The sequence below is a fragment of the Periplaneta americana genome, chromosome 8 (genome assembly GCF_040183065.1).
Source record: "Periplaneta americana isolate PAMFEO1 chromosome 8, P.americana_PAMFEO1_priV1, whole genome shotgun sequence".
Taxonomy (NCBI): domain Eukaryota; kingdom Metazoa; phylum Arthropoda; class Insecta; order Blattodea; family Blattidae; genus Periplaneta; species Periplaneta americana.
In genome coordinates, this window is record NC_091124.1 from 68,996,762 (window position 1) to 69,024,044 (window position 27,283).

A 27,283-nucleotide genomic window follows, 5' to 3' on the forward strand; every position below is an offset into this window, starting at 1 on the left:
TTGTGCATTAAGTCATAATGTTAGTTTAAGAAGAAAAGCAAATAACTGTTTTCAGTCACAGACATAGCTCTATAGTGTAGGCTATATAAGCACATGAGGATATTCCATAAAAGTTTTCTTTGCTATTTATTCAACTGTAGACGAGTAATTCCAAGCCTATAATAATGTTCTATAGTTACGCATGTATTACGCACACGTCTGTTTCACGTCCATGCCAAGGCACGAGTGAATAATATTATGTTTTAATATATCGCAACCGAGCTTGGATTATAAAGTGTTACAAGTAGCTTATGTTCGTATTTATGCTGACACCCCTTGTTAATAGCATACGGACTCGTTCACATTGTTGAGTTTATCGGATATGATGTAAGCATTTCCAAGGCAGCCGAAGTCGAATTTCCGTTCCACAAAATCCCACTTTGATATCAATATTGCCACAAATTTAAAGGCAATTGTACAGACGTTATCATGGCACGTTCACTTGTGTTTCAGGTGTTAACTATGGTACTCAGTTTTGAAAGTACGCATATTTCTACTCAACATTCTTTCCATGTGTGTCAAAATTCATACGTTAATAACTCCTAAACCAATAATAATATAAAGATTATCCATACTGCCTTGCAATCCTTATATAAGTGCAGTTAAAATGCATGAAAGAAATGATACAGTTTCCATTAAAAATACGTTTATAGCCGTCATAGTTCTTGCATTATTTAAGTGTAGTCAATAGTTTGTGTACTGCAAAGTTATCACTAAAACACAATTGATATTTTAAATCTACTTACCGGTACTTGTAGCAAGTAGTGTTCCCGAAGAAAATTACAATAGCCATACTGAATCACTCTGTTCAGCCTATATAATTTAATAAGTCATCAGAAAAATTACAGTCCACAAAGACAAAGACGACTACGCTTCGTAGACATGCGTATTGTACTCTCAGCTATGTGACAGCCTTCTGTATCATTGAGATCCGAGAATGCTTGGGGATTGCTATGGAATCAAAAAATGTTACTCGCAAAGGGTTAGACCAACCATGGGGAAAAATGGCTCCGAAGGGCCACTGCAATCAAAGCCTCCTTACCTCACTCCACCGACCATCTCTCCGCCTGGTGCTTCGTAACGACACGCTTCATTCAGTGGCGGATATGGTTTCGATCTCTGGACGTCAGTTTCAGGAAGAGTGGCAGAAAGAATTTTTTGTTACTTACAAAAAGAAAAAAGTCTGTTGCTTAATATATGGATTTAAAATTGCGCATATAAAACGCTTCAGTATTAAACGCCACTTTGATCGGAAGCATAAAGCGGACCGGTGATCTTATAAGTATTTATTTACAATTTTAAAAGCTATTTTCGTAATATTTGTGAAAAGATACAAAACAAAATATGTTTATGGTATTTTCGGGGTTTAGTTACTTATTATTTTATTAAGTATCTGGAACTGAACTTACTTATTTAAAACTTTGAGTGCATATTAGGCCTACTTGATGCGTTCTCTTTCCAAGAAAGGTTTTCAGAAGTAACTGCAATGGACAAGATATGTATCTGTTCAATAATCCATTTGTATTTGATGTTACCCAAGCAACAGAGCCACTATAGGGATGCAAACGAGCAGGCCAGTAAAGTGTTTAGGAAAAAATGGATTAGATCTCTTTAAATACCTACCAGAATAGCAATTCCCTAATCTACGCACATTTGCAATGCGTATTGTATCTATGTTTGGCTCAACTTACTGTTGTGAGCAGTTTTATCTCCAGGTCTAGGATCACAGACATGCATTTAGTTTCAGTATTAAGGTTGAGTTGTTCTACTTTAGAGACAAATATATCCTTTTTAGTTAATAACAGAAAACTCCGAGGGACATCAACACAAAAAAGTGAAAACTAGCAGTATAGGCATATGACCAAAAGTATCTCCAGGTCTAGGATCACAGACATGCATTTAATTTCAGTATTAAGGTTGAGTTGTTCTACTTTAGAGACAAATACAGTAGACCCTTTTTAGTTAATAACAGAAAACTACGAGGGACATCGACACAAAAAGGTGAAAACTAGCAGTATAGGCCTACAGTAGTATTTTGTTTCATTCATATCTCATATATTTTGTTTAATATGTTTTAAAGTTAAATGACAATGGAGCTTCGTTACTTTCTTATTTTGATCATTATATTGTGTTTAATATGTATTCATGTTAAATGACAATGGAGCTTAGTTACTTTCTTTATTGTTTTTAGAAAGAAACAATTGATTATGTTGATCATTATATTGTGTTTAATATGTTTTCATGTTAAATGACAATGGAGCTTAGTTACTTTCTTTATTGGTTTTAAAAAGAAACAGTTTATTATGTTAATTATTACATTTTTTAATATATTGTACAGTTAAATGACAATGGAGCTTTGTTTTTTTCTTTATTGTTTTTAAAAAGAAACAATTTATTATGTAGATCACAAGGCAGTTCAAAAATTTTTCTTGCACGTGATAAAGGAATGGTTATACAATTGAAGAGCATATAATTTGCCTAAGGTGGCTGTAATAATTATTGTATGATACATGTACTTCATATAAACAAAAGACTGTAAAGATTTTGAAACAAGAAATAACAACGGAGAAATTACTGATGCGCAAGGTGTGTCGAATCCACCACTGCACTTGACTTAGCAAAACAACTGCGTTACCCCTCGCCTGCCAATCAAACGAATGTGGGGTGAGTAGGAAACGTTCCCTCCCTACTTTGCTGGTAGTCCCCATAGCTGGTTAGACAGATCAAGTTCTGCAATATTCTTGCCTCCACTTTCACAGCAGTTGTCAAAGACGATTTTAGCAGCCCACTATTAGAATAGTTCCACTTTTTCTAATTTATTGGTTAAACAGAACTGCCCTTATTATAGATTTCGTACTTCGTATTATGGTAAGTAAAATTATATATACTCTCGAAAACCCATCTCCACGCCCATTTTGCACCGAAAATCGCGCAGAATGTGAATGAGATCGAATCCCAGCCTCTTTTGTGAGAACCTGTCACTTGACACGGCTAAAAGTAAGGCTACATTAAGTCGTCCGTGAAATATAATTTGCGTCTGTGGTTTTAGGAGCCGCCACTGCAGCCCTAATTAGGTAACGAGCTCGCAGCTTCGCGAGCATTCTCTCAACCCTTGAATCCACATGTGGTAGATGACCGGAGGCGCCAGCTTTGATTTCAATTAGAACCGCTGCGCCCACCAGACCGCCCGCCAGCCTTATAATTCGCACGGATACAGGTAACATGAAACGCAGTGATCAGTGACGGCTCGTGCTTAGTACCTTAGTTACTTTTTCGCCGTCGTGAATGAATGTTAGTCTTTGTTAAAATTTTCTTTCAACTACAGAGACTTTTCAAAGATGATGACGTTAAGTTCTAACTACTAGTAGTCCAATTTTGCATACTTTTCATCATCATCATCATCATCATCATCATCATCATCATCATAATCATCATGACCGTTTTCAGATTTCAACGTTTGTACTTCATGTCATTTATCCTATGCCTTTTCTTTTCTCAACGCGTTGTTTCCTCCTTTGGATGGTATTCGGACTTCACATTTTGTAGGTTTGCATTTTGTATTCCTTTCACTGTTTGTAAATTTACTTACTTACTTACTTACTTACTTACTTACTTACTTACTTACTTACTTACTGACTTTTAAGGAAACCGGAGGTTCATTGCCGCCCTCACATAAGCCCACCATTGGTCCTTATCCTGAGCAAGATTAATCCAGTCTCTATCATCATATCCCACCCCCCTCAAATCCATTTTAATATTATCTTCCCATCTACGTCTCGGCCTCCCCAAAGGTCTCTTTTCCTCCTGCCTCCCAACTAACATTCTATATGCATTTCTGGATTCGCCCATACGTGCTACATGCCCTGCCCATCTCAAACGTCTGGATTTAATTTTCCTAATCACGTCAGGTGAAGAATACAATGCGTGCAGTTCTGTGTTGTGTAACTTTCTCCATTCTCCTTAACTTCATCCTTCTTAGCCCCAAATATTTTCCTAAGCACCTTATTCTCAAACACCCTTAACCTATGTTCCTGAGAGTCCAAGTTTCATAACCATAAAGGATAACCGGTAATATAACTGTTGTTTTCTTTAATTTTTTCTGTTAGGTTTGGTGGGTTCAAAGTTAATTTCTTGTAAGTAAAAATATATTCATTTAATTAATTACCGTAATTAAGAAGCAAATAATCTGTAAGCTGTGATAAGTGACTAAGTAACTGAATTATCAAACAAGTAAATAAATAAATAAATATGTAATGAGTAATAAATAAAAATGTAAAGGTATTTTCTTTACACACCTTGAAGGCGCATGGAAAGCATGGAAGTAGAGCCTCCATGCTTTCTTAACCTCGGCACTGGAATGAGATGGTGTGGTTAACAATATGCTCCGACTGCCTTTTACTCTCGGGAAAGATCGGGCACTCATTTTACAGGAGAGTGACGTGAGAATTTCCAGATCATATGAGATTGAACAATTGACCTACGAGTCCGTAACTAGTAGTAATAATTAAATTAATTAAATAATAAATAAGTAATTAAATGACCAAAAATATTTTTTTTAAATATGGTTAAATGAACAGTTAGTAAGTAATAAATAATTATAGTCCATCCAACGTAAGATCCGGTCATAAACAAAAATATGTATTATTCTGCGCACGTGTTCGACTAACCATTCTTCAGCCTGTTGTATTGGAGCATACTTATTTCAAATGTATTTTTCGTACTTATACGCCTCTAATCGTGATATGAAATACACATCCAAATAAAAATTGACGACACATACTATTAGACAAAATATCTTAACTATATATTTTTACAATTGCCAATTTATTCCTCAAACATAATATTACTCGTCGTCGTATTTGTTATGCGTTGCCATAACAAACTTCCGTTTGTTAGTAATATAGACAATTTTATATTACATGAGGCGCTTTCGTGTATTATTTTAAATTATTTTATGCTCGACCATGCCGAAATGTAGTAATTATACACCTGGTAGCAGACCTTTAATGCATGTCATTAAAGTACACCTACTCATCAAAGGTCAGGTCTTTCAGCCAATGACGACTCAGGTTACAACTGTTCAGCGAATGACAGGTCAGTTTTCTACCGTTATAAAACCGCAAGTATCGATTATTCTCGGATATGCAATCGAAAGAGAATTAGCGAAAAGTCACGGAGGCTGGAAATCCAATACTGTCGCAGAAGGTTATGTTCTGTTACTATAATAATTAGCGTTAATTGTAAATAATATTCAAATAAATTCTATTTGTCATCTCGTTTTTCAATGTCTAATTTAATTTCAATGTTATCTCTGTAGGTTCTTATGGCCTAGCAAGGTCAATGTGAACATCTGTTCCTCGGAAAAAATCAATACTTTCGCGTCTGCGCACATCTCACAACTAATGGGACATTGGTCAAAGTCAGATACAAAGAAGATTAATAATATCAAGTTAGAAATATGGTCGAGCATAAAAAGTCGTATGAAACTCGCCTATAATGGTAATTAAGAAGCTCGTATGAAAATTATGAAACTCGCTTGCGCTCTTTTCATAAATATCTATACTCGCTTCTTAATTACCTTCATTATAGGCTCGTTGCATAATGTACTATTATTTTAAAGCAATATATTTGGCCACAACTAGTTTATTCCTTTCAATGTGCTTCTTTGAAAGATATTACATTGAAATTCCTTAAAGATATTGATAAATTAATTCGAATTGCGGTAAAAGAAGTTATTGGCATACCTACAGATGTGCCTGATGTCATACAATATGCACAAAGAAACCTAAGAAGTCTAGGCTAGGAATTTTTAAGCCCAGTAGGAAGCCTTTCTTCAGCATATTGACATCTGCAAACGTCTTTTATATATTGATAATCTCTAGATTGCGGCCACATGAAATCTTCGAAGGAAATAAATGAGTGTATTACCACTTACCTTCGAACACTCAGAAACTCGTCACGCTATAAACTTACGAAAAGTTCTTCCTGAAGATTTCTTTCATCAGTGGAGCAATCTTCCAAGAAAAGGAAAAGGGATTGTTTTTTATTGTCATTGTAAAAAAGAGAACTTTTGGATTTCCAACAAAAATAGCCTGTCCAGTAGTCAATGGGGACACAAGGTATTAAGATGAGCTGTAATGTGATACCTGTGCACTCTCTCCCCGGCAGAACGTTGAACACAACCCGTTGCAGAAGATAAGATGAGCATGAAACTCTATGCCTTGTCTTGGGCTTTGCCGTCATGGAGAATTACTTCGCATCAATCGCCACAACACAGTTCGCTCTTTGATTGCTGGTTCACTGCGTCACAATTCTTTTGATTGCTGGTTCACTGCGTCACAATTCTAATTATGAAATCTACGAAGAAGTTGTCTTTCAACTGATGGTTCGTCACGTCGAGTGGATATCATTGTATTAGAGTCTGCGGTATTTGGGAAGGCGATCATCTGCTATTTGCACCGTTGTATTTCTGGAATGTGACGTCAGAAGCTTGTTCAGTAGAACCAATCGAAATCAGTCTGTAACAAATGCTTCCCGAGTCCGTTTTTTTTCATGTATGAGTGTTTCAATACATTGAATAAGTAAAACTAACATTATAGTGTATGTGTGTGTGTTTTGTGTGTTGTGTGTTGTGTGTGTGACCAAGGTACTGAACAGGCAGGCACGGGAAATAGTGTTTAAGGTAATTATTATTTTAAAAAACATTGACGAGCAGAACGCTGACGGCCGTCATAGTGTTGGCTGCAACGTGCCAACGCGCAAGAAATGACCGCAGAAGAATGTGGTGTGTGATTGAGAACCGTTCAAAGAATATTATTAGTGAAGGAAAGAGAGTTTGTTTGATGTCATGCTTACAAGTACTCAACGGCTAAGGTCATTATTGTATTTTGAGAATATAAATTTTCTCCTGCGCTAATTGTATTGCGCGTATGAAGTACGATGTGGCAGTGCTGTACGCTGCCTTGCTCTCTCTGTCTCTTTCAACGCAAACGCTAGCAGACTACCGCCTTCCGAATTTCCGTCGACTCTAGATCGCCAGCTAGATTTGGGCTTAAGTCTCGATCCCATAATCCGCTTTGAACTGATCTAATAACAGCCCAGCGAGAAGCAACAAATTTATGAGTCTTGCAGTCAATATTTGGGTACCCAGTACAACATTAAGTACCACCTGGAAGATTATTGGCCTTGTGTTTGAAGACGAGGGTATCTTCTAGAGAATCTCTTGACGTTCTCAAAAAACTTAGTCTGCGATACGACTGTTGGTGTTATTGCATCATCAAACTTGAAATCATCACTGGCTATCATTAGTCATCATTTATAATCTCCATAACTCTTTTCATTTATCCCTGACCTACTTTTTTCAAATTGTATTTCTGACATTGTTCTTAACCCGATTTGATAAGGATTTTCTTCTGGAACCTCTATTAAGGGTGGCTATATTGTATGTATTTAAAGATACTACGCTGTCTTTGCTACATATAAAATTGAGAAATGACAATTCGTATACCCAAGATAACATGAAAATTAGTCCACCCTGAGTACTTCGATCAATGTTTATATCAAGGGCAGTTCTTATTTTGAATAGCCTATTTAGTGAATGAGTGAACGAACAAATGAATAAGTAAATACATATGCCGTTAATTAGTAATGCCTAAGTGAGCAGGTAAGTAAAGAAATAAATGAATGGAGAGTAAGAACATACATAAATAAGTAAAATATTAACTTATGTATAATTGGACCAAATAGTAAATAAGTAAATAAACGATTAAGGGGTTAGGTACAGCATACAGTAGTAACATTTTTGGAAATATACAACATTTTTTTCCTCCATTGCTGTATCTTGTACAGTAGTGGTAAAAAAACTGGACCGACCCTTGTAGCTGATACAAAAGAATCCTGTTCTGTGTATTGTGTCAAACTGTGGTAATTTCAATATGGATAGTGAAGCTAGAGGTATGTAGGTCCACTGCTATTTAATGTAAAAATACGCAGTTATCTTTGCCGAATAGAGATAGAAATGTAATATTGATGCCAGATGAAAATAAAACTCTCAAAGTTTTTTCGTCTGTAAGTTTGAGGCACCGAAGGAAACAAAAGACGGTAAGAATCGAACAAATGCAATAAATTTCATTGTTACAATTAATTATACAAGAGAGATGTGTTTTGTGACTAGCAAAATTTGAATCTGTTAGTGTGAAATCACTATTGTACAATAATGAAAATTGGTATGTGTAAAACACTGTCTTTGTGCTATATGAAAAATATATTTTTAAGATTTAAAAGAATTATTTATATATATATTTTTTAATTCAAAATGGTGGCAGTTCACTGTGCAGTGGTGAAGCGTTTCCCTCATAACTCATAAACTTTTCAACATTTTTATATTCTCTCTCTTTTATTTTATTGCTCAAACTCATGTTTACAATATCACGTTCTTCCAATTGCATTCCTTAATAAATAATTTTTTTAAATTTTGTGTTAGAAGAAAATAGGCCTAATTATATTTGACCATTTTTAAAAATGAATTTATTTTTATCAGACAATCTATCAAAGATAGAGAAGTGATTTTGCATCATATTGTAGATTTGACACACAAAAAATTTCATCACAGAATGTTGGATAGTTTTTGAGTTATGAGGGAAACGCTTCATCACTGCACAGTGAACTGCCATCATTTTGTATTTTGAAAAATAAGAATATAAATATTTTTTTTAAAATCGTAAAAATATTTTTTCCTATAGCAGAAAGACAGTGTTCTACACATACTAATTTTCATTATTGTACCAGATACAGTAATAGAGGGGAAAAAATGTTGAATATTTCCTAAATTTTACTGCTGTAAGCTGTACCTAAACCCCTTAAGTTAATTCCTACATAAAGAGGCAAATTTCCTGTTACTAATTAATTAATTAATTAATTAATGCGGTTTCTGCATTTCATACATTTAGCAGTTACGAGAAGTATTCGCAGATGAATCTATTTACCATTTGTATCTCCCTTTATATGAAAAATATGGTAAATGTAGACCAATTAGTGAAGCTCTGTGTCACGTGGCCAGAACTTGAACGACCGTGGAGGATTTTACAGGGCAAAAGAGCTTTAAATGGCTTCCCTTCTGTTATAAGGCTTTTTGTTCGGTAATTGGCTGAAAGACGTTTCGTTTCTGAAGACGCACTGTTCCCAGTCGGCAGAAAGCCTCTAGGAGTGATTAAATTGTAATTAAACACTTGTGACATTAATTGCTTAATTGGACACAGGTTAATAGCGAATTGATTATTGACATTGTATGCCATCTGAGTCGTGCTGGCCAATCAAAGGCTGTGAATGGAACGTCGCTCAAACGTCAGCTTGACTGCTGTGCTGAGATGATAAAATTGATTCAAGCTGCCGCCACCCATTGGAACCTGGACTGCTGTCTACATTGAAGTTGTATTTCAATTCGCAGTCTATTAAATTTTGCGTTCCCCAACAATATTGAACTTCCATTGTTGTAGCTATCATGCCTACCACCCACTGGGCCTGTCCCCAGTTTTCGGCAAAGAAAATAGAGCAATGAATCCTCTACAGCCTACTGGTGTAGGCCTATTGTTTCCTTTCATTTATAAGGTATCGTGTTTATTAGCTTTTATTTCTTTATTACTTATTCATTTATTTAATTATCAATTATTTATTTTATAATATTCAACATTTACATGACAACAAGAATTATTGTTCGCCCAACAAATATACAGACCCGCGTAGGGTTGGAACAAGAGTTACCTGCCTCCCTTTTATCTTGCCCCCCCCCCATATACCACTACTGGGTGTTCATTTCAAAGTGTGTCATGACGTCACCGTTGATGAGTCAGCGATTTGAAGCGAGTTTCAGCTTTGGTGTCAGAGAAGTTGCCTATTAATCAAGGCGTTCAATCTGAACTTGAGAACGTGTACGGTATAACTTGAACGTCGTAGCAACAGATGGCGGTCTGTACTGTCTGTGTGCTACCATAACCTCTTTCGAACTGTGTTTTGCGCGGCCAAGTCGTACGCAGGGTACTTGTTATCATCGGCTGCGTACGGCAACATTCCACAAATCAAATGCTCCGTGTCCATGTTGACTGTCGAAGTTAATGTCAACAAATACGTAAGTAATCGTCTTAATCCTCTCCCCATATCCCGACAGTAAGAAAAAGCTCACCTCAGTGCGTGTTTCCATACAGTTCACATTCCTGCCACTACCGGCGTTACCGTACGTATCGATAAGTACTCTTCTGAATGAACACCGTACTTGCTAGGCAACTTCTCTGGCAGATAAGTAATACACCTCTGCGGAAGTGTAGGAAGATTGAATTCTCTAGGCTCATCGACTAGCCACGTGACGGCATACAGCGAGCCATGACACACTTTGAACTGAACACCCAGTAGAACAGTCATTTCAAACTGGTCAACCTATGACGTCGGAGTGCGATTCCCCTCTTGGAGCGGAGCTGGTAGTGCACGCGAAAGAGAGTAAAGGCTCATTCACAATGAAAATTAAACATAACGTAAGTGTTAACTTAAGAATATAAACGTTACAGTAAAATCTAGAAGTCATGCCATCATTCACGATGGGAACATAAACATAACAGCAAACATACTTGGTAACCATGGAAACATAACAACGACGCCATTTCCTCATATTCTGTAGTATACTTCAGCGCTCCACGATTGCGTTCTGTTTGCAAATCACGTAAGCATAAGCATGAAAGTTTGGAGTTTGAGAACTTTCATGTTAACGTCTTACGGTAATGTTTATGTCGATGCTTATGTGAATCATTGTAAATGATCCCATTTGGTAGCCTGGGCGCAAACTTCTGTGTTTATGTTACGGTTATGTTTAATTTTCATTGTGAATGGGCCTTAATGGTGTGTCTCCGTTATTTAAACATCTCCATCTCTTCAACTGCCACTCCTCCTACTTTGCTCTTTTACTTCGTTTACCTTTCACCGTACGGTCTTCTCTAAAACTCAACCAGGAGTAAAACTGCGATACAAAAAACACTACAAATTTACAAAGTAAAGTACACTACAATTTTCACACAAAACTGAAGTAGATAATCATAATATAACGTATAAAACGAGGCGAGTGCAGCTCTAGGACCGTATTTCTATGAAGTTGAAAATTGACAAACAAAAACAGTGACGGTAACCGAGCAGCGATATTTTGAAATGTCTCAAGACTTTGCAATACCAGCAATACAGAATCATGAAATCGAAAACATTGTTTTCATGCAAGACGGCGCTCTACGTTACATACACAATAATGTAAAAACACTATTGTGCAACACATTTGGTGATCGTGTAATTAATAGGCACTTTCCGAACAGTTGGCCTTCTAGATCACAAGACATAAATTCAGCTGACTAATCTACTGGTTATTTGGTTATCTAAAAGAAAATGTATTTCTTAGTAGACCTACTATACTTGAGAAACTGAAACAGTCAATTTTGGATGTCATTGAAAACATCCCTAGGAATGTGCTTACTATTGCTGTTTATAGCATAGAAGAAAGACCATTTCTTATTGAAGAACACGGTGGTGGTCATATTTAATTTTTTCGTGTTTTTATAAAATTCCATTTCTTTACGAACAAATTGGTGTTTTTATGTTTGTGAAATATAAAAATTTGACAAACTTAATACCATTTCAAAATGGGAACTTACTTTTGAATAACCTTACACATCAATTTATTGAGCCGTTCAGAGCAAAAGTGCTGTAAGTCAAAATTGTGTAATGAGGTTTAAAGTAAAAATTCTGTGTAGCAATTAATATGTACTTCTTGCTATCCAGGACTACTAATAGTTTAAATGAATTGAATATTAATTGCTACGATCGTACTTTGCGCTGTATTTTACAGAATGTTTACTTTAGCCCTCATTACCCATTTTTTACTTACACCACTTCTGCTTTGAACGGCTCAATTATAGGAGTGGTTCCTTATACGGTATACCTTCCAAATGGCATGCCTTTTTTCTTTCTAGTTCTCAATATAACAAAAATTCATCTACAACAATATGTTTTCTGGTCCACGTGGTTTCGTTGTATCGAGATTTCGTTGTATTACCCAAGAAATTTAACAAACATAATCGTAATCACTGATAATCAATTAATATTAATAATTATAAAAGTAATCTATCGCTATCGAATATCCGTTATCCCTTTTCCTTAATTAGGTTACAAAACAGAATTGTTATTGTTAAACGGCATTAGCACAAATTAAAAATTTTCAGTGCGTTTGTGTAAATTCATCCGCAAATTTTGATTTAACATTTATAAGTAAAATGTTTGCACGGCTGTGTCTATATTTGGCTGCTCAATATTTAACGTGGGTTTGTATGCATGAATGTTTGAATATGGAAATCGACCAGACCTCGACGAACTGCTGCGGTATAATTATTACACTGCCGTCATTGTGAAGGGTTGCGGGAATGGCCGAAAACAGATTCGGCATCAGTCTAATCATAACACTTAATGACGTCTCATTTATAATGGCTTTGTTATTCTTACAGAAACAATTGTTGTTTTAAATAATTGTTACTTTATGTCAGTCTCTAACATATTCAACTATAGTGTAAATAATCCGTTAAGACGTAAATATTCGATGATTGATCATGATCATAATAAAGAATAAAGTAGTCCGAAGGAAAGTGAAAGTTACCAGCAAACTAAAGTACAGTGTTTCTGTGGATATCACACTTTTTAAATACGTAGATATATTGTTTGACTAAATAACAAAACATTAACGTAACCCAGTGTAATTGAGAGGTTATATCGGGAAAATAACGTACAGTTACAAGATGTGCTGGATGTGTCCCCACTCCACCTAAAGACACATTCTTGCTCGTTTCACCATGTTGTTGATGCACGCCTCAACATGTCAACGTCGATCCCAGATGGTTCGTGGTCTGTTCTGTAGACATTTTCCTGAAGATAGTCCCACAGAAAATGATCCACTGACGTCAAGACTGGTGACCTTGAAAGCCACAAACCTCTAGGACCATATTCATAGACATTCTTAGCGCGGGCTTCCGGTGGATAATCAGCGAACTAACGTTTTTCGTATTCATAAACCAGTGTTAGCAATATGATATGATATGAATCCCCAGTCCATAGCCGGGGCTAGCTTAGCACGCTCGTAGCGCGGTCTAGGGAAATGTCTATGAATAGCACCCGTAGAGATGAAACGGCCCTCGAAGAAACCACTGCTGTGATTCATTTTACGTGTGGCATGTGGCGCCATCCTGTTGAAAGTATCCTTGCTTACAATATAAAAAGTATAAACATTTGGTACAGGTCACAGTTAACTTGCGGGACGATACTGAACAAACGATAAATACATCTCAGCTCATAAATAGCCCTATAAACTATTATAATTTGAATTTACAAATAGGCCTAGTATTCTCGTACCAACATCAATGGCTTAATTAGGAATGACTGGAGTAAAAAAATGTAAATTATGGTTTATTTAACGACGCTCGCAACTGCCGAGGTTCTATCAGTGTCGCCGATGTGCCGAAATTTCGTTCCGCAGGAGTTCTTTTACATGCCAGTAAATCTACTGACATGAGCCTATCGTATTTAAGTGTTGTCGCATTTAAGCACACTTAAATGCCATCGAACTGAGCCGGGATCGAACCCGCAACCTCGGGAACAGAAGGCCAGCACTATACCAATTGCGCCACTCAGAGCAACTGACTAGAGAAAAAAAATAACAAATTAACTGTAAGAAAATGCAGGAAATTCTATTTACAGAAGGCAAATACTATGAATGAATTATTTAGTAGTTATTTGTAGGCCTACTTGTTATTTTAGATTCTGTATTAAACTTTCGATTTTGTTAACCATTTCCTTTCTCTTATGTTGGTGAACCTGTATTTCAGTATAGTATTTATTCAATATGGCGACAGCAGCGTGTAGTGTTTTAAATTTTCTCCTCCGTATCGTAGGTGAATGGTTGCCGCCGAATTGAATTGAATTGAATTGAAAGAGAGGGAAAATGGGAGGAGAAATTCAAAAGGTACGCGAAAACGCGTCCTGCAAGGGGAGTTCGGGACTGAGGGAAACTGAATATATGAGCTCCAAGCCTGTTGGCCACTTGTCTCAATCCGGGTTTCTCTGCTTCACTGAAGAAGCTCTAGAAAATTCTGAAGGGGAAAAGCCGAAAATGGACGTAACCTCTTAGGTACCACATACGGGGCGGAGGAGTATGCATTCGAGAAGCTGATTGCAGGACGGAGAAAGAAATGGCGGAAGATGTAAGTCTGCACATTAAAAGGTACAGCTTGATTCAGGGATTTTGGCTCTTGCAAAAAGTAAATAGATAGACTTATTACTGGTGGCGAGCTGGGTTGCATATGTCAGGGCAACAGTCATAACACGTAACACTTCCTTCTTATCATGTCGCGGTACACTCCGTCTTAAAACACAATATTCTTCCATACGTCTCGTCACTAACCACTAAGTCGTTGACTAAACAATGTCATGATGACATATTTTCTTGACATGAGTATCCCTCAGCTTCGAGCATAGATATTATTTTCATTCTTTCTTTTCCCTCTTTCCCTCCTATGCTCATTTGTGATTAAATTTCTTTCTTATGACGCAACACACAGCTCGCTCACTAGCCAAACAACCAAGGACAGGGGCCAATAACGTTGAATGGAGCTATACTTTGTCCTTTCACAGTGCTAGTGAAGTCGAATAAACTCGCCCATGTAACAGGACAGCTGAGCCAGGGCATTTATGTCGAGAATTTTTGTTGCAAAATTTCGGGAACTTTATAGGGAAGGACATGTAAGTCCATGGTCAATTTATTTTTGGGATCATCCCGACATTTTCTTAGCTCCTTAGGAAAACCACGGAAATAACTTAGACAGGATGAGTTGTCTTAATTTAAGAGATTACTCAATTGGCTCTTATATGAAGGTTCTGTTGAATTAGGGCCTATAACTCGAGTCCGGATGTGTTGTCTCAATGTAGGAGACCAGCCAATTCTTTGGTGACTCAATTAGGACGCGATCGGCGAAAGGGCACTAGTTGAGAAGTGATTATTATTAAATGTTTTGAAAAATATCGAAGTCTTGATGGGGAAGGGAATGTGGGTCCGTGGCCCATTTCTTTTAGGGCTCATCCCGACATTTGTCTTAGCGCGGTTAGGAAAACCACGAGACAACCTTAGGCAGGATGAGTTGTCTCACTTTTAGAAGCAAGTTTTATATTTTACAGCCGCGCGCCGAAATCTGCTTCCAGCTGATTATGACGTATTGAAAGTAGCGCGCGCCAAGAGAGGGAGAGTGCGTAATCAGTGGCGTCTCGTGGCCTAAAATTTGTCCGGGGCTATTTGATTATAGTTTGTCATGCGTGGTACTAAAACTAAAAAGCTATTTCATTATTCCTCATAAAATTACATTATCTTTACTTGTATTACACTATTTTACCGCGATAGGAACGCGACCGCGACAGAACTGAATGAGCCCCACCAGTCGTCCCTCTCCCGGCGCCTTCACTCGCAATATCTGTGTTATAGGATCTAGCACTGAGCGCTACCCCGAACCAGGAACTACATCATACTCTCCTATATTGGGGATCTAGCATCTCCGGGCTAGAATTTATCTGTCGCTTCTACAACAGAAGACTATAGCATCTCCTCCACGCAGATGAAGTCCAAACCTTGACTATAAAGAGAACGAGACTTCCTCTATATTTGAGAGTTGTTCGTAAATATCTGAAATAATATACTACGCAAATTTTCATGCGGGGCTGAGCCCCGAAAGCCTCAAATGACGAGACGCTCCTGTGCGTAATGATATTTTACTTTTTTCTTGACCTGACTGAGAGTTTAGTAAAATGTTCATCATCGTTTTCGTCAGTGCAAATATATAAAGTTTAAGGAATGGATAAACTCTTCATAACGAATGTCACTTAGATGGACTTGGATATATTTTTGCACGAAATTTAAGGCTTCGCCGTGTTGACCGCACTGTCCTCCTACGCTCACACGTCTTCGTAGGAGCAAATCAATGGGATTCCGCAGCTAATTACTGCGGGAGCGGCGGGAGAAGGGCGGAGCCGCTCTTCAGCTTTTGTCTTCGTTGCACTGCTTCTAATCTGTGGGATGCTTGGGCACCAGATACTGTTTTCAAAACAGCCGTTACTTCACCCATCGAGAACGAACGGCAGAAAAGTAATCACAGCAAGAAATGCAAACTCTGGTGATCTAAGGAAATTGTCGCTTAATAATCATTAAGAATATAAACAGATGAAAGCAACTTGAAGCAAAGGAAGCGAAGTTCTTAAGAAGGTTTGCTAGGTAGAGAATGAGTACAAATCTGTCTTTCAGGTAGAAGCTCCCTATGAAGCAGGCTTGAATAATTTCAAGGAAAAAATTTGTTCCGGGGCCGGGTATTGACCCCAGGACCTTTCGCTTAGCGCACGATTGCTCTACCGACTGAGCTACCCCAGGAAATATACCCGGCCCCGGAACAATTTTTCCCTTGAAACGGTGTCGTGTATAGTTCCTGGGGTAGCTTAGTCGGTAGAGCATTCGTGTGCTAAGCGAAAGGTCCCGGGATCGATACCCGGCTCCGGAACAATTTTTCCCTTGAAATTATTCAAGAGAAAGTGTGTTACAAAGATGGAATATACAGATGTTACACAATTATAAGTACAAGCTTCGGGATGAGTAGGGGACAATAAAACAAGGTAAAATGTCCTAATAAACATAGGTCCCAAAACCAGAAGTTTCGGACAAGCGCTTTAGCATAACATAACATCCAATATGCACGTCTTTTTTTTTAATTTTGATGCCGGTATTTTTAACGGCCAGACGCCATTTTCCAAAGTTATTTTTTGTTTTATTTTCTATGTTTCATTTTACTTAATCACAACACCCATGCCTTAGGCGGGACTCGAACTCACAACCGTTTGTACCAAGTGGTAGAGACATTTCGTGCCTCTACCGCTTGCGCCACCCAGGCCGGCAACACTGGAGAAAGAGAGCGTTTAACATGTGCTCAATATGCCACCATTCATGATAGTGCAGGCATAATAAGCACGGTTCATCGACAATTATTGTACACGTTCGAATATACCTGGTGTGTCTCTAATGCGTTGACAACCATTGACACTGCGTTCCCAGGATTTAACATTATCAACATGACTAGAATACACAAAACATTTCAAATATCTTCAAACAAAAAATCCAGTGAATTCAAGTCGGGAGACCTAGAAGGCCATGGTGTTCTTAAGCCACGGTCGATAAGCTTATGCAGCCTGAACTCCTTAGCTCCAATACTCCGTTATATCTCTGCAACTATAACATTCAAAGACCAAAAATTTCGCATTGCTTTGAACTATGTGTAATTCTGAAATCATACTTGAGTCATTGATCGTTGAATGGAAAAGAATATGATATAAGTCTAATAATGTATGCAGTGGCACAACAACGGGGGAAGTAAGAGAGTAAAATTAACCCCCTAAAAATTCAGAGGGGTATTAGGGCAAACCCGGATAATTTCGAAACACGTACAATTTCGCAATAGTTCTTAATATTTAGCATTGCGTAGTTGGCCAAGTAGCGGCTCTGTTGAGCTTCAACAGGACTGAAAATTGATTTTACCAATCTGTTGTCAGATTCTGTGAGAAGAGGGTGCTTGTAAAACGTTGCGGAAGTTTTGTCTTAATTATTTCCATAAGTGAAGAGATGTAAGTATTTCATTACAGTAATTATATTATTTAAAGTGTGGAGATATTTTTTTAGTGTCAAGTGAAAAATATCCAACAAGTGGTTGCTGAGAAATGTGCTTTTGCCGGTGAAGCTTTTAAAGTGTGAAGATTTTTTGAATGGTAAGAGAAAAATATCCAACAAGTAGTTGCTGAGAAATGTGCTTTTGTCGGTGAAGCTTTTCTTATTCAGTTCTGGCTGTTAAAATGGCGGTAGATATGACTGCAGCAGTAAAGGAAGGAAGCAGGCCTATTGAATATGAAAGTATTATTATCGTTGTTTAATGATAATTTTTTGTACTAAATTGATTGGTAGCGATTAATTACATGTAGTGCTGAGTAATAGTAGGGCGTACAAGAAACAGTACTAATACGGCAGAGTCGCGAGTTCGATCTCAGTAGAAAATACGATCAATTGTAAGTTGTTCGTGCTTTAGCTAGTTAAAAAGGAAGATAAAATTAATAGTTATCCATTTATTGAAGAGTTAAAATGTAAATAGGTACCTAATATTAATAGTCCATAATAAAGTCCGGGTTCCAATCCCAAAAATCAATTTTAGGTAAATGAGAACAACTAATCAAATTTAATACATTTTCCGTACACGGCCGACTTGATGCTCCTTTCGCATTTCCCATATTTATTCTGCGTTTAATTTCTTCCCGAGTGTCATTTATATTTGTTACTATTGCTCCAAGATATTTGAATTTTTCCACCTCTTCAAAGGATAAATCTCCAATTTTTATATTTCCATTTCGTACATTATTCTGGTCACGAGACATAATTATGTTTCCCTGTCACTCGGAAATTTGTGGAATGATATTGCTCCTCCATTCTTTTTTTCTATTCGAAGTACACAATGGTACACTACAATACGTCATTTTGAATCACATCATAAGAAACTCTCATACCAGTAGATAGGAGCACAATATTACTAAGTATAATCGTACAAGAAACCTTACACACATTCCTCAGTGAACCTTGGCAGTCAGTGCCATCTGGCGGGAATTTCATATATTCTCGATTACAGCTTTAATACCGGGATCAAAATGAATTGTCAAGGCCGGTAGAGAAGCGAAGCGAGCATCAAGTCGGCCACACTGTTGCCAACATATCGTCCTACAATCTCGCTAACTTTTCAACAAAAAGTAGCTAAATCTCTCCAAAGTTTATTAAAGAATCCCCAGAAATGTTGCTAAAAATTAATAATAAATATCATTAAATAACAATAAGAAAAACATACATATTCGGAGAAAAATATAATTTCCTCGACGTCACCCTCTTCTGCGGAGTCAGGCTGTGTTGTTGACGGCTGTGATGTTGAGGTGGAAAGTGTGAGAACAGCTGATTGTGAATACACTGCACTTGATCCAATCATTGACACTACACTTTCTGGCAAATTGCGAGTGTGGAAATTTTCACCCAAGTGTTTGATCACAATTTTTTTTTGTGAAATCTAACACTTTTAAAATCTTATATATTAAAACCAGCATAAACTATAGTCTCATTTGCTTCACACGAACTATCGGCACAAAATTCCAAGACTCAATTGTCTCGGGTCGGTTCGGAGTGGAAAATCTCCACGTTGCGGGGAAGAACCAAGAATTAGCTGGAGCTCGAGACTCGTCGCGTGCCAATCAAAGTTGCCACCGTTTATGGGTGTTGGAGCAGTACGATTGAGAGAGACCTAACCCCTGAGAATGATTGAATCAGCATCTTTCACCCCTGATCACTGATCACAAATATATGAGATCAGGGCTTTCACGTATGAATCATTAGACGACTCAGTCATGCACCCATGCCTCTTCTAAAACTAAGAAGTTGAATGTTTTAACTTAAAAAAAAGGAAAAAGTGTAAGAATATAAAAATCAGCAGAAAAGTCGCTAATCGTATTTTACAAATTTTGTCGCCGAGACTGATAAAAAATTCCCTAGATTTAGCGACTTGTCGCTAAATATGGCAACACTGGTCGGCCGTGTTCCGTATCATTTGTTACAGATGTCTCCCGCTAGAGGTAAATATGGTCAGAAATATAACGAAACTGATGTAAAAGGGGCCCTAAGTAAAATTTTGAATTTAGGCTTGTCTGTTTACAAAAGCAGCAAGGAATAAAATTTAATATTCATTACAGTACACTGAAGGACCGTCTAAACATCACACCTGACCCTTCCAAAATGCCAGCCGTGAAGAAATTGATTTCCTTATCTGGGGAGAAAGAAGCTGAATTATTGATCTATGTGGTCGAGATGCAAGAACTTGACTTTAGGCTTACTGCAACTCAAGTTCGAGAATTTGCATTTCGATTGGCATCTGAAAATGGCAAGAATCCTTTCGGCAATAAGGATAAGAGGGCTGGTTGAGACTGGTGGGTTTCTTTCAAGAAACGACATGGTTTGTGCATGCACCAGCCTGAAAACCTCTCCTACTGCGACACGAGAAAACCTCAATGACTTCTATGATGCTCTAGAGAGGATTCTAAATAACTCGGGACTGAAGGACAAGCCCTACCGTATTTGGAATCTGTATGAGACAGGTTTTAATATGGTACCAAAACCAAACAAAAATATGTGTACAATCTTTGTTTGATGAAAATACGTGCTACATGCTCTAGGCGAGGGATTGCCAACAGAGTCAAGCTGCGGAGTCAGTTTCTGTGTACGCTAGTCCCACTATGACGCGTTGGGAGGGGGAATACAGAAAACAAGTGAAGATAGCAGTGGCTATTACTCAATATTTTTCCTGTACGCGTAACTCTCGCTTACTATCTTTCTTTCCCCTGAAATACTCACTGAAATACTCGTCATATTAATGTAATGTTGAATCAATATACGTGCTAATTACAGTAGTGTAAACTCTCAAATATAGCTACAATATAATAGAAGTTCTTCTGTGACTTCAAGGTTTCCGTTAACTCCCCAAATAAAGATGGCTAATTGGGCAATAGCACCGATACCGGTACTTTTAACAAGGGCGATCGAATAACATATTTACTCATTAGCTTTTTCTTGTAGTTGACGTTTGAGATCTTGGACCATATCTTTAATACTAGGGGATATAGTATGGTTGGGTAAACTTATTGACTCAAATGAAGGTACAGTGGACTCTCCTAAGTTCGACGAAACAGAATTGAAAATTCAGTCCATTAAGGGTAGTGGGTGTGGCAGGTGAAATGAATACAAATTCGTATTGGTTATCCATCAACGAATACAGTACTGTACTTGCATTTCCTGCCCGCCCCGAGACTTGTGTATGCGCTTCTAGCACCACAGTGGGTTTCGACAGTTCAGTCTCACAAACGGCACAATTCTCAAATAGAAGAAGAAGAGTTCATTAATTTAAAATCAGTGATCAATATGGATGTCCTAATCAATAAAATATTCTGTTTTCCTTTAACAAAAGTATCGCTACAAGACACATAACCAATTCCCATTCAAATGGTAAACCTATTTCTTAGTGCCCGTATAGGGACGTGTCTAATTCTCCTACGTAAGCAGTCGAACTATAGGATGTCGAACTTGTTTTCTGTCGAACTTAAGAGCTTCCACTGTAATTCTTTTCACACAGAATGCTTCATACTGCAGTCAACAGTTCTTTGAAAAAATACACATTCCCTACATGGTTTCCTTGCCTTTGCAGTGCTTAGTGCTAAGCAGCTTGCCATTTCGTATTGTCTTACGAAAAACTGAAAATCACAATGACGATAGACAACAGATAATAATAATAATAATAATAATAATAATAATAATAATAATAAATACGGTTATAAGAATTATGCACCGAGCTAGTCGGCTCAGATGGTATTCGGGAAGTCCCGGCTTCCAACCTCATGGCCGATCAATCTTACTGGAGTTTTTCATGGTTTTCTTCAGTCACAAAGACAAATTCCGGATTCATCACCGCCTCAGTCACCAAAATAAACGTTAATAAAAACCTTAAAATCAACTGCGACCGAGCACGAGCGCTGCTCATTCGGTCTCAAATTTTGTTAATACTACTGTATCTTCTTTTTATATTGCTTGTATTATTTTATTTGTATTTATCTTTGTTTGTTTTTGTAATTATAAACATTACAACGGCCTACTGATATAGGCTACTTAAAGTTTATACGTGCGATATGATCAAAGAGGTTAAGGTGTGTATAAATTAACTTAAAAGAAAAATATAATTAACCCCATATTAATAATAATAATAATAATACATTGCACTACAACAAAATTATCGCTGTTTGTCTTTCTGTTTTTAATCTCTGAAAAAAATCACGTCCATGTATTGTGGGTCCCTATCACCACGGCATGGCGCGTCCTCAGGTTGCGGATCGAGGAGACAGCCTCCAGACATGGAGGGTAGCTGTGAATATTTTTAATAAGCAGTCGCGGACAGCCGATGAGGGGTGGTCCTCCAGCTTGGGGGTTGGGCGAAGGGCTAGCAACCCATCACCGTAAAGAAACAGCTTGTTACGAAACCTTCAAATAAGCCTCGGAATGACCCAGGATAGGGACAAATGGCGGGCTTATGTGAGGGCGGCAATGAACCTCCGGGTTCCTTAAAAGCCAGTGAGTAAGTAAGTAAGAAGAAAATCACGTCTTTCGTTTCCAAAAACATGCCCATATTCAGATTCATAATATCTTTCATAATGTTAACTAATATTACTAATCCTGATACTTGAAAACGACTTCAGGTATAAAAAATATAAAGGATTAAATGGATTACCATTCTCCTCTATAAACAAACACTTGCCCCCACCGATATTGAAAATAATCTTTATACACTTTCGCCTGTTCTGCAAGCGGTCTGGAAATGGTAGAGTCGGACATTCTGCTATCCACCACTGTGCTCAGGTAACTGATGGACTCCAACTGGCTCCGGACTCCGAGAGTACAAGTGAGGAGTTTCAAGACTCATATCATATCGGACCGCTCGGCAAAGCCTGCACTAGATTAAGATATACAGATGTTTAAAAAAAGTACCCAATATTTTAGGAGGTGATAGTATGCATCAAAACAAGAAAATAATGCCTAATGAACATGTGTCGTACAACACATACTTTCTGAGATCTGAACACTTGTTCATACGAGGTGCTCTATGTGACGTCCATTCATGCCAACGCATTTCTCTGCCCTACAATACAGCAGACTACCAGATAACCATAAGTTACTGTAAGTTGACACCCCTAGCATGGAATAATGACACCTCGGAAGGAATCTGAAAACAAAAGTCTGGTTGCGGATATGAGCGGAGTTGGTGTTGTGAATTTTCGTAATCAGCATGAGTAGGCTGATGAAAAACCCCATGGAGTTGAAGAAACAAGGCATATGCACCGATTCTCAATCAATTTATGGACAGGCGTTCTTGGTGATAGATTAATAGGGCTATGCGTGCTACCACTGGTGATCATTATCAGGACTTTCTTATTAACGTATTCAAACAGTGCGTGATTCCTTACGCCCGAAGGGCAGAAGAATGCATTGCCATGAATGGTCATCATATTGAACACCTCCTATGAACAAGTGTTCAGATCTCAGAAAGTATGTGTTGTAGGACCCATGTTTATTAGACATTATTTTCTTGTTTTGATGCATACTAGCATCTCCTAAAATATTGGATACTTTTTTTTGTATAATATTTTGGCAAGACCTACTCTAGCCTATGGCTCAGAAGCATTGACAATGATCAGGAGAGATATGCAGACAATAACGGTTAGAGAAATGATATTTATGAAGAAAACAGCAGGATCAGAGGTCTGCATCGGACGTTTTTCCTCGACCGCCAAGTAATTCATAGCATAATCCGATAGGTAGCGCACATGCATGATGGGTAAAATTGTCACGAGGGATAAATCCTCGAACGGTATAAGCCGAGCGTTAGCCATTCGTTCTTGTTACAGTGATGAACTGTGTAGTAACATCATAGATGTTTATCATTTCAAAACTTTGCAGTGTTTAACTAACCTCCCCATAGTACAACTACAAAACTTGCTTTAAAATGTAATATAAATGTTGTAGTAGGTAAATGTTTTTTTTTTTTTTTCCACACAGGAGTGATTTTGTTTTTTCCACATCTGATAGATGTTATTGGATGTAAATGTAATTATTATAAACGGAGAACACAATCACGATAATGCAAGAACTGTATCAAGTTTTCTAATAATAATAATAATAATAATAATAATAATAATCTCTAATAATTAGTGTATCAATCTTTGCGTCTGTAACAGTTGTGCAGCATATAATTCGTTTTATTATATTTTCTGTGACGTTATCTCTGTACTAATATTGTTATTAATCTACTGCTATATCAATAATATTTTGTAAAACGTTTCTACATTGTCGCAGTATATAGGCGGAACACTATGTATGGACCTATCATATTATATATGTGGTAAATCAAATATAGAATAATTATTAATTAGCAATAATAACTGTATATCGAAGTTTTTCATACTATCTTATTTATAACTTCATGTTCCTGTTTTGGTACGTTCCATTGACTGTTCCATTAAACGTTTGTCATAAACGCAGAAAATAAAGCCTTATTTTTACCGTGTGAGCAAAACATATGTGTATCTTATCTGTCGCCTTCCATACAAGATAAGACATGTCGATGAGATGACCTTGTACTGTGCTTCTATTTATTACGAGCGTATCACGACCGATCGTATCTCACTCGAGGGTGCGACACTCGACCGAGTTCAAGCGAGCGATTTAACTCCAATGCAGCACTCTGATACACAATTTGGGATAGAAAACGACGTGAAGAGATTTTGAAAGAACTAGGAATTACATTCATGATTGATTTCCTACACAAATACTGAAAGGATGCCGAGGAGCCGATGGTCAAAATCAACTTTAGTATATCACCCTACTGGAAAACGATCTATTGGAAGACCTATCAAGAGATGGCAGGAAACCATAGAGACCGCAACGGACTTGACCGGATGATGATGATGATGATGATGATGATGATGATGATGATGATGATGATGATGAGCTAGTTGTTTGTACAGCACAGTTAATTCCCCATCTCAATTATTGCAGAACTGTTGTCAAAAAATTGCATAATACAAAATCCTTAACCCCCTCCTCTCGTATGCTGTTTCGCCACTGAACGTATAAGAATAGAATAGATTCGGGGCGTAATTATTATTTTCTGCATGTAAATCCAGGTTGTCATAGCAATTGTATTCCTTGGTTGATTCATTGTTGCGGTGACGACGTATTGATTTTTCTCGTGACATTTTAGATGCGCCACTCCCTTGTATGGAGAATCCACTCCGCATGGGGAACCACCAAGACAGTAGCAACAGTAACACCCCTTTGGTGGCAATAATGGTGACCGGTTACCTGACAATGCGCTATGAACGATGCTCATGTGTCTGACCCCTGACCTCTGTGCATCCCACGTGCATGCACACCCCCACTCTCTCTTCATTCTGCCGCACTCTCAACTCCCACATTACGCCCCTCATAATTCCTGAAGTCTCTCGAGGATTTAGAATAACTAACAATGTCTGCACCTATTAAATTCCCTTTGAAAACACAGAAGGTCTGCAAATGTAAACGGTGGGATGTAAATGCCACATACTTTTTGCTTCTTGTTGACTGCATGGATTAAACAATGTGTATTTTCCGCCTTCATAGGTTTCTTTATCGTATTTTTCTATGCCTGCATTTATGAAACGAGGCATATGATAGCAATCAAACTGAACGTATGCTGAAACGTGCTCTTTTTCTTTCTCAGTAATGGCATAGACATCTAGTAAAGCACTTAGGCCCTAATGACCCATTGTGTATCTCATAAAATGGAAATCAACCCAGGAACCGCAGGGGGTCTCCAGGTTCACGATGCTGCTGGGTTCTATTCACTGAATTTTCTCGGGAGACAACGTATCGATGCCTGATGTAGCTTAATCCTGAACAACCCAGCAGAATGTGAGGTGATGACAACACCCATCCTACATTTCCTACTCGTTAGGTCAGTGGTCATCAGCACAGTGCACCCTCGGGCTAGTGTCTCTTACCCGCGTATAAGAGATGCACTAGCCTGCATCCGTCGCTGCTGGGTGCTATGCTTTCTCCTTTTCCCTTCTGTACGACGGTGCACATTCCGATACACTCCTTACCCGTTACCCATTTCAGCGAGTGCTGACGATCACTGAGTTAGGTCTTCCATGAGACCCAATATACTGTATGTAGATGCTTAGGCTATTCAGATGGCAGTGTCCAAGTCCGGTTATCAATCTTAAACAGTGGTCTGCAAAGATTACGTCATATAAAATACAGCCCGCCAAACACAACAAAGGGGAGGATATAAAAGGAGAAGGAGAGCAACATCTTCACTTTTGCAAATTTTCAGTGCGCAGAGATGACAGTGACATACCTAAACTGCTAAACAAATTAAGGCTAAGGGGATGTAGATCATGTCTCATCTCTCCACTCTGCTTGTGTATTAAGGGGTTGAGTCGCGAATCAAGAAATACCGACCACTGATCTTAAAAATACAAAAATAAAAATTCACGGCGCAACATCCCATTAAGGGCATGTCCGATCAGCAAACTGCTGGTATCACGTCCACATGCCTCCGCAGAGATGAACGATCATACAAGCAAAACGGAGGTATCATGTGGTCTGCACGATTACCTCTCCAGCCGTTACAGCTAGTTGTAACTGGGTTTCGCTACCTATCTAAGCTCCTCAAATTCTTCACGATGTTGGGTTGACACCGGTCCCATACACTATTTGAAATGTAATGAGAAAATTTTTTCTTCCCTCATGAGGACTCGAACTAGCGCGCATTCCGTAGCGCGAGTCCTAGGCATGATGCCTTAGATCATGACCCCACGGCACGGGACGTCTTAAGGATACGCTGAGGTGAAAGTTGAATTTTCTTAATTGTTTGAGTTAGATTTTTGAAAATTTGTCCAGATATAATGCTGCATATAAATCTGCAATGGTTGGGAAAAGTGGCATAAGTCAATTTCCACAGTTTTTTTTATTAGTTTATTGACAACGCATGGAACGTCTGCTCGCTTGGGAAAAGAGACATAAGTGTTTCTCCCATTAGAATAATTCATACAGAAGAAAATCAAATCGACATAAAGCAATGTGAAGACAGTTTTTTCTTCTCCTGTAATATTAAGATTTTTGACTTGTGCCATTTTTCCTGAGCACTACAGAAATAACCTTTGCACAAAGTTTATTGGTTCAAAATTATATGAATTATTAACATTTTTGTAAATTTAAATTGTGCTTGTTGAGACTTGAAAGAATTTTAATTCTGTGCTATGAATCAAACCTTAACTCCTCATCACTGCAGCAGAAATGAAATTTATGTGGCGCACAGCGAAATACACATGAGAGAATCAAAAACTTCTTCTTCTTCCTATCACGTATTAAGTCTGGTGACCCGTTATGGTCTCACTCCGTCGTTTCAGCGGACGGCCCAAAGATCTTGTTCCTAAAGAGCGGTAATTTAGTGCTTGACGTGGTATCCTTGTTCTAGGCATCCTG

The 27,283-nt window shown here is 37.9% G+C and overlaps 1 protein-coding gene and 1 non-coding gene across 14 annotated transcripts in view; both read left to right on the forward strand.

Annotated features, from left to right (window-relative positions):
- The window catches only part of Pkc53E (Protein C kinase 53E), a 1,131,865-nt gene that overhangs the window by 956,656 nt on the left and 147,926 nt on the right, over positions 1 to 27,283 (forward strand). The window lies entirely within an intron of this gene.
- TRNAS-GCU (transfer RNA serine (anticodon GCU)) lies at positions 16,573 to 16,646 on the forward strand. Its single transcript has one exon. It is a non-coding gene; the product is annotated as a tRNA-Ser (tRNA).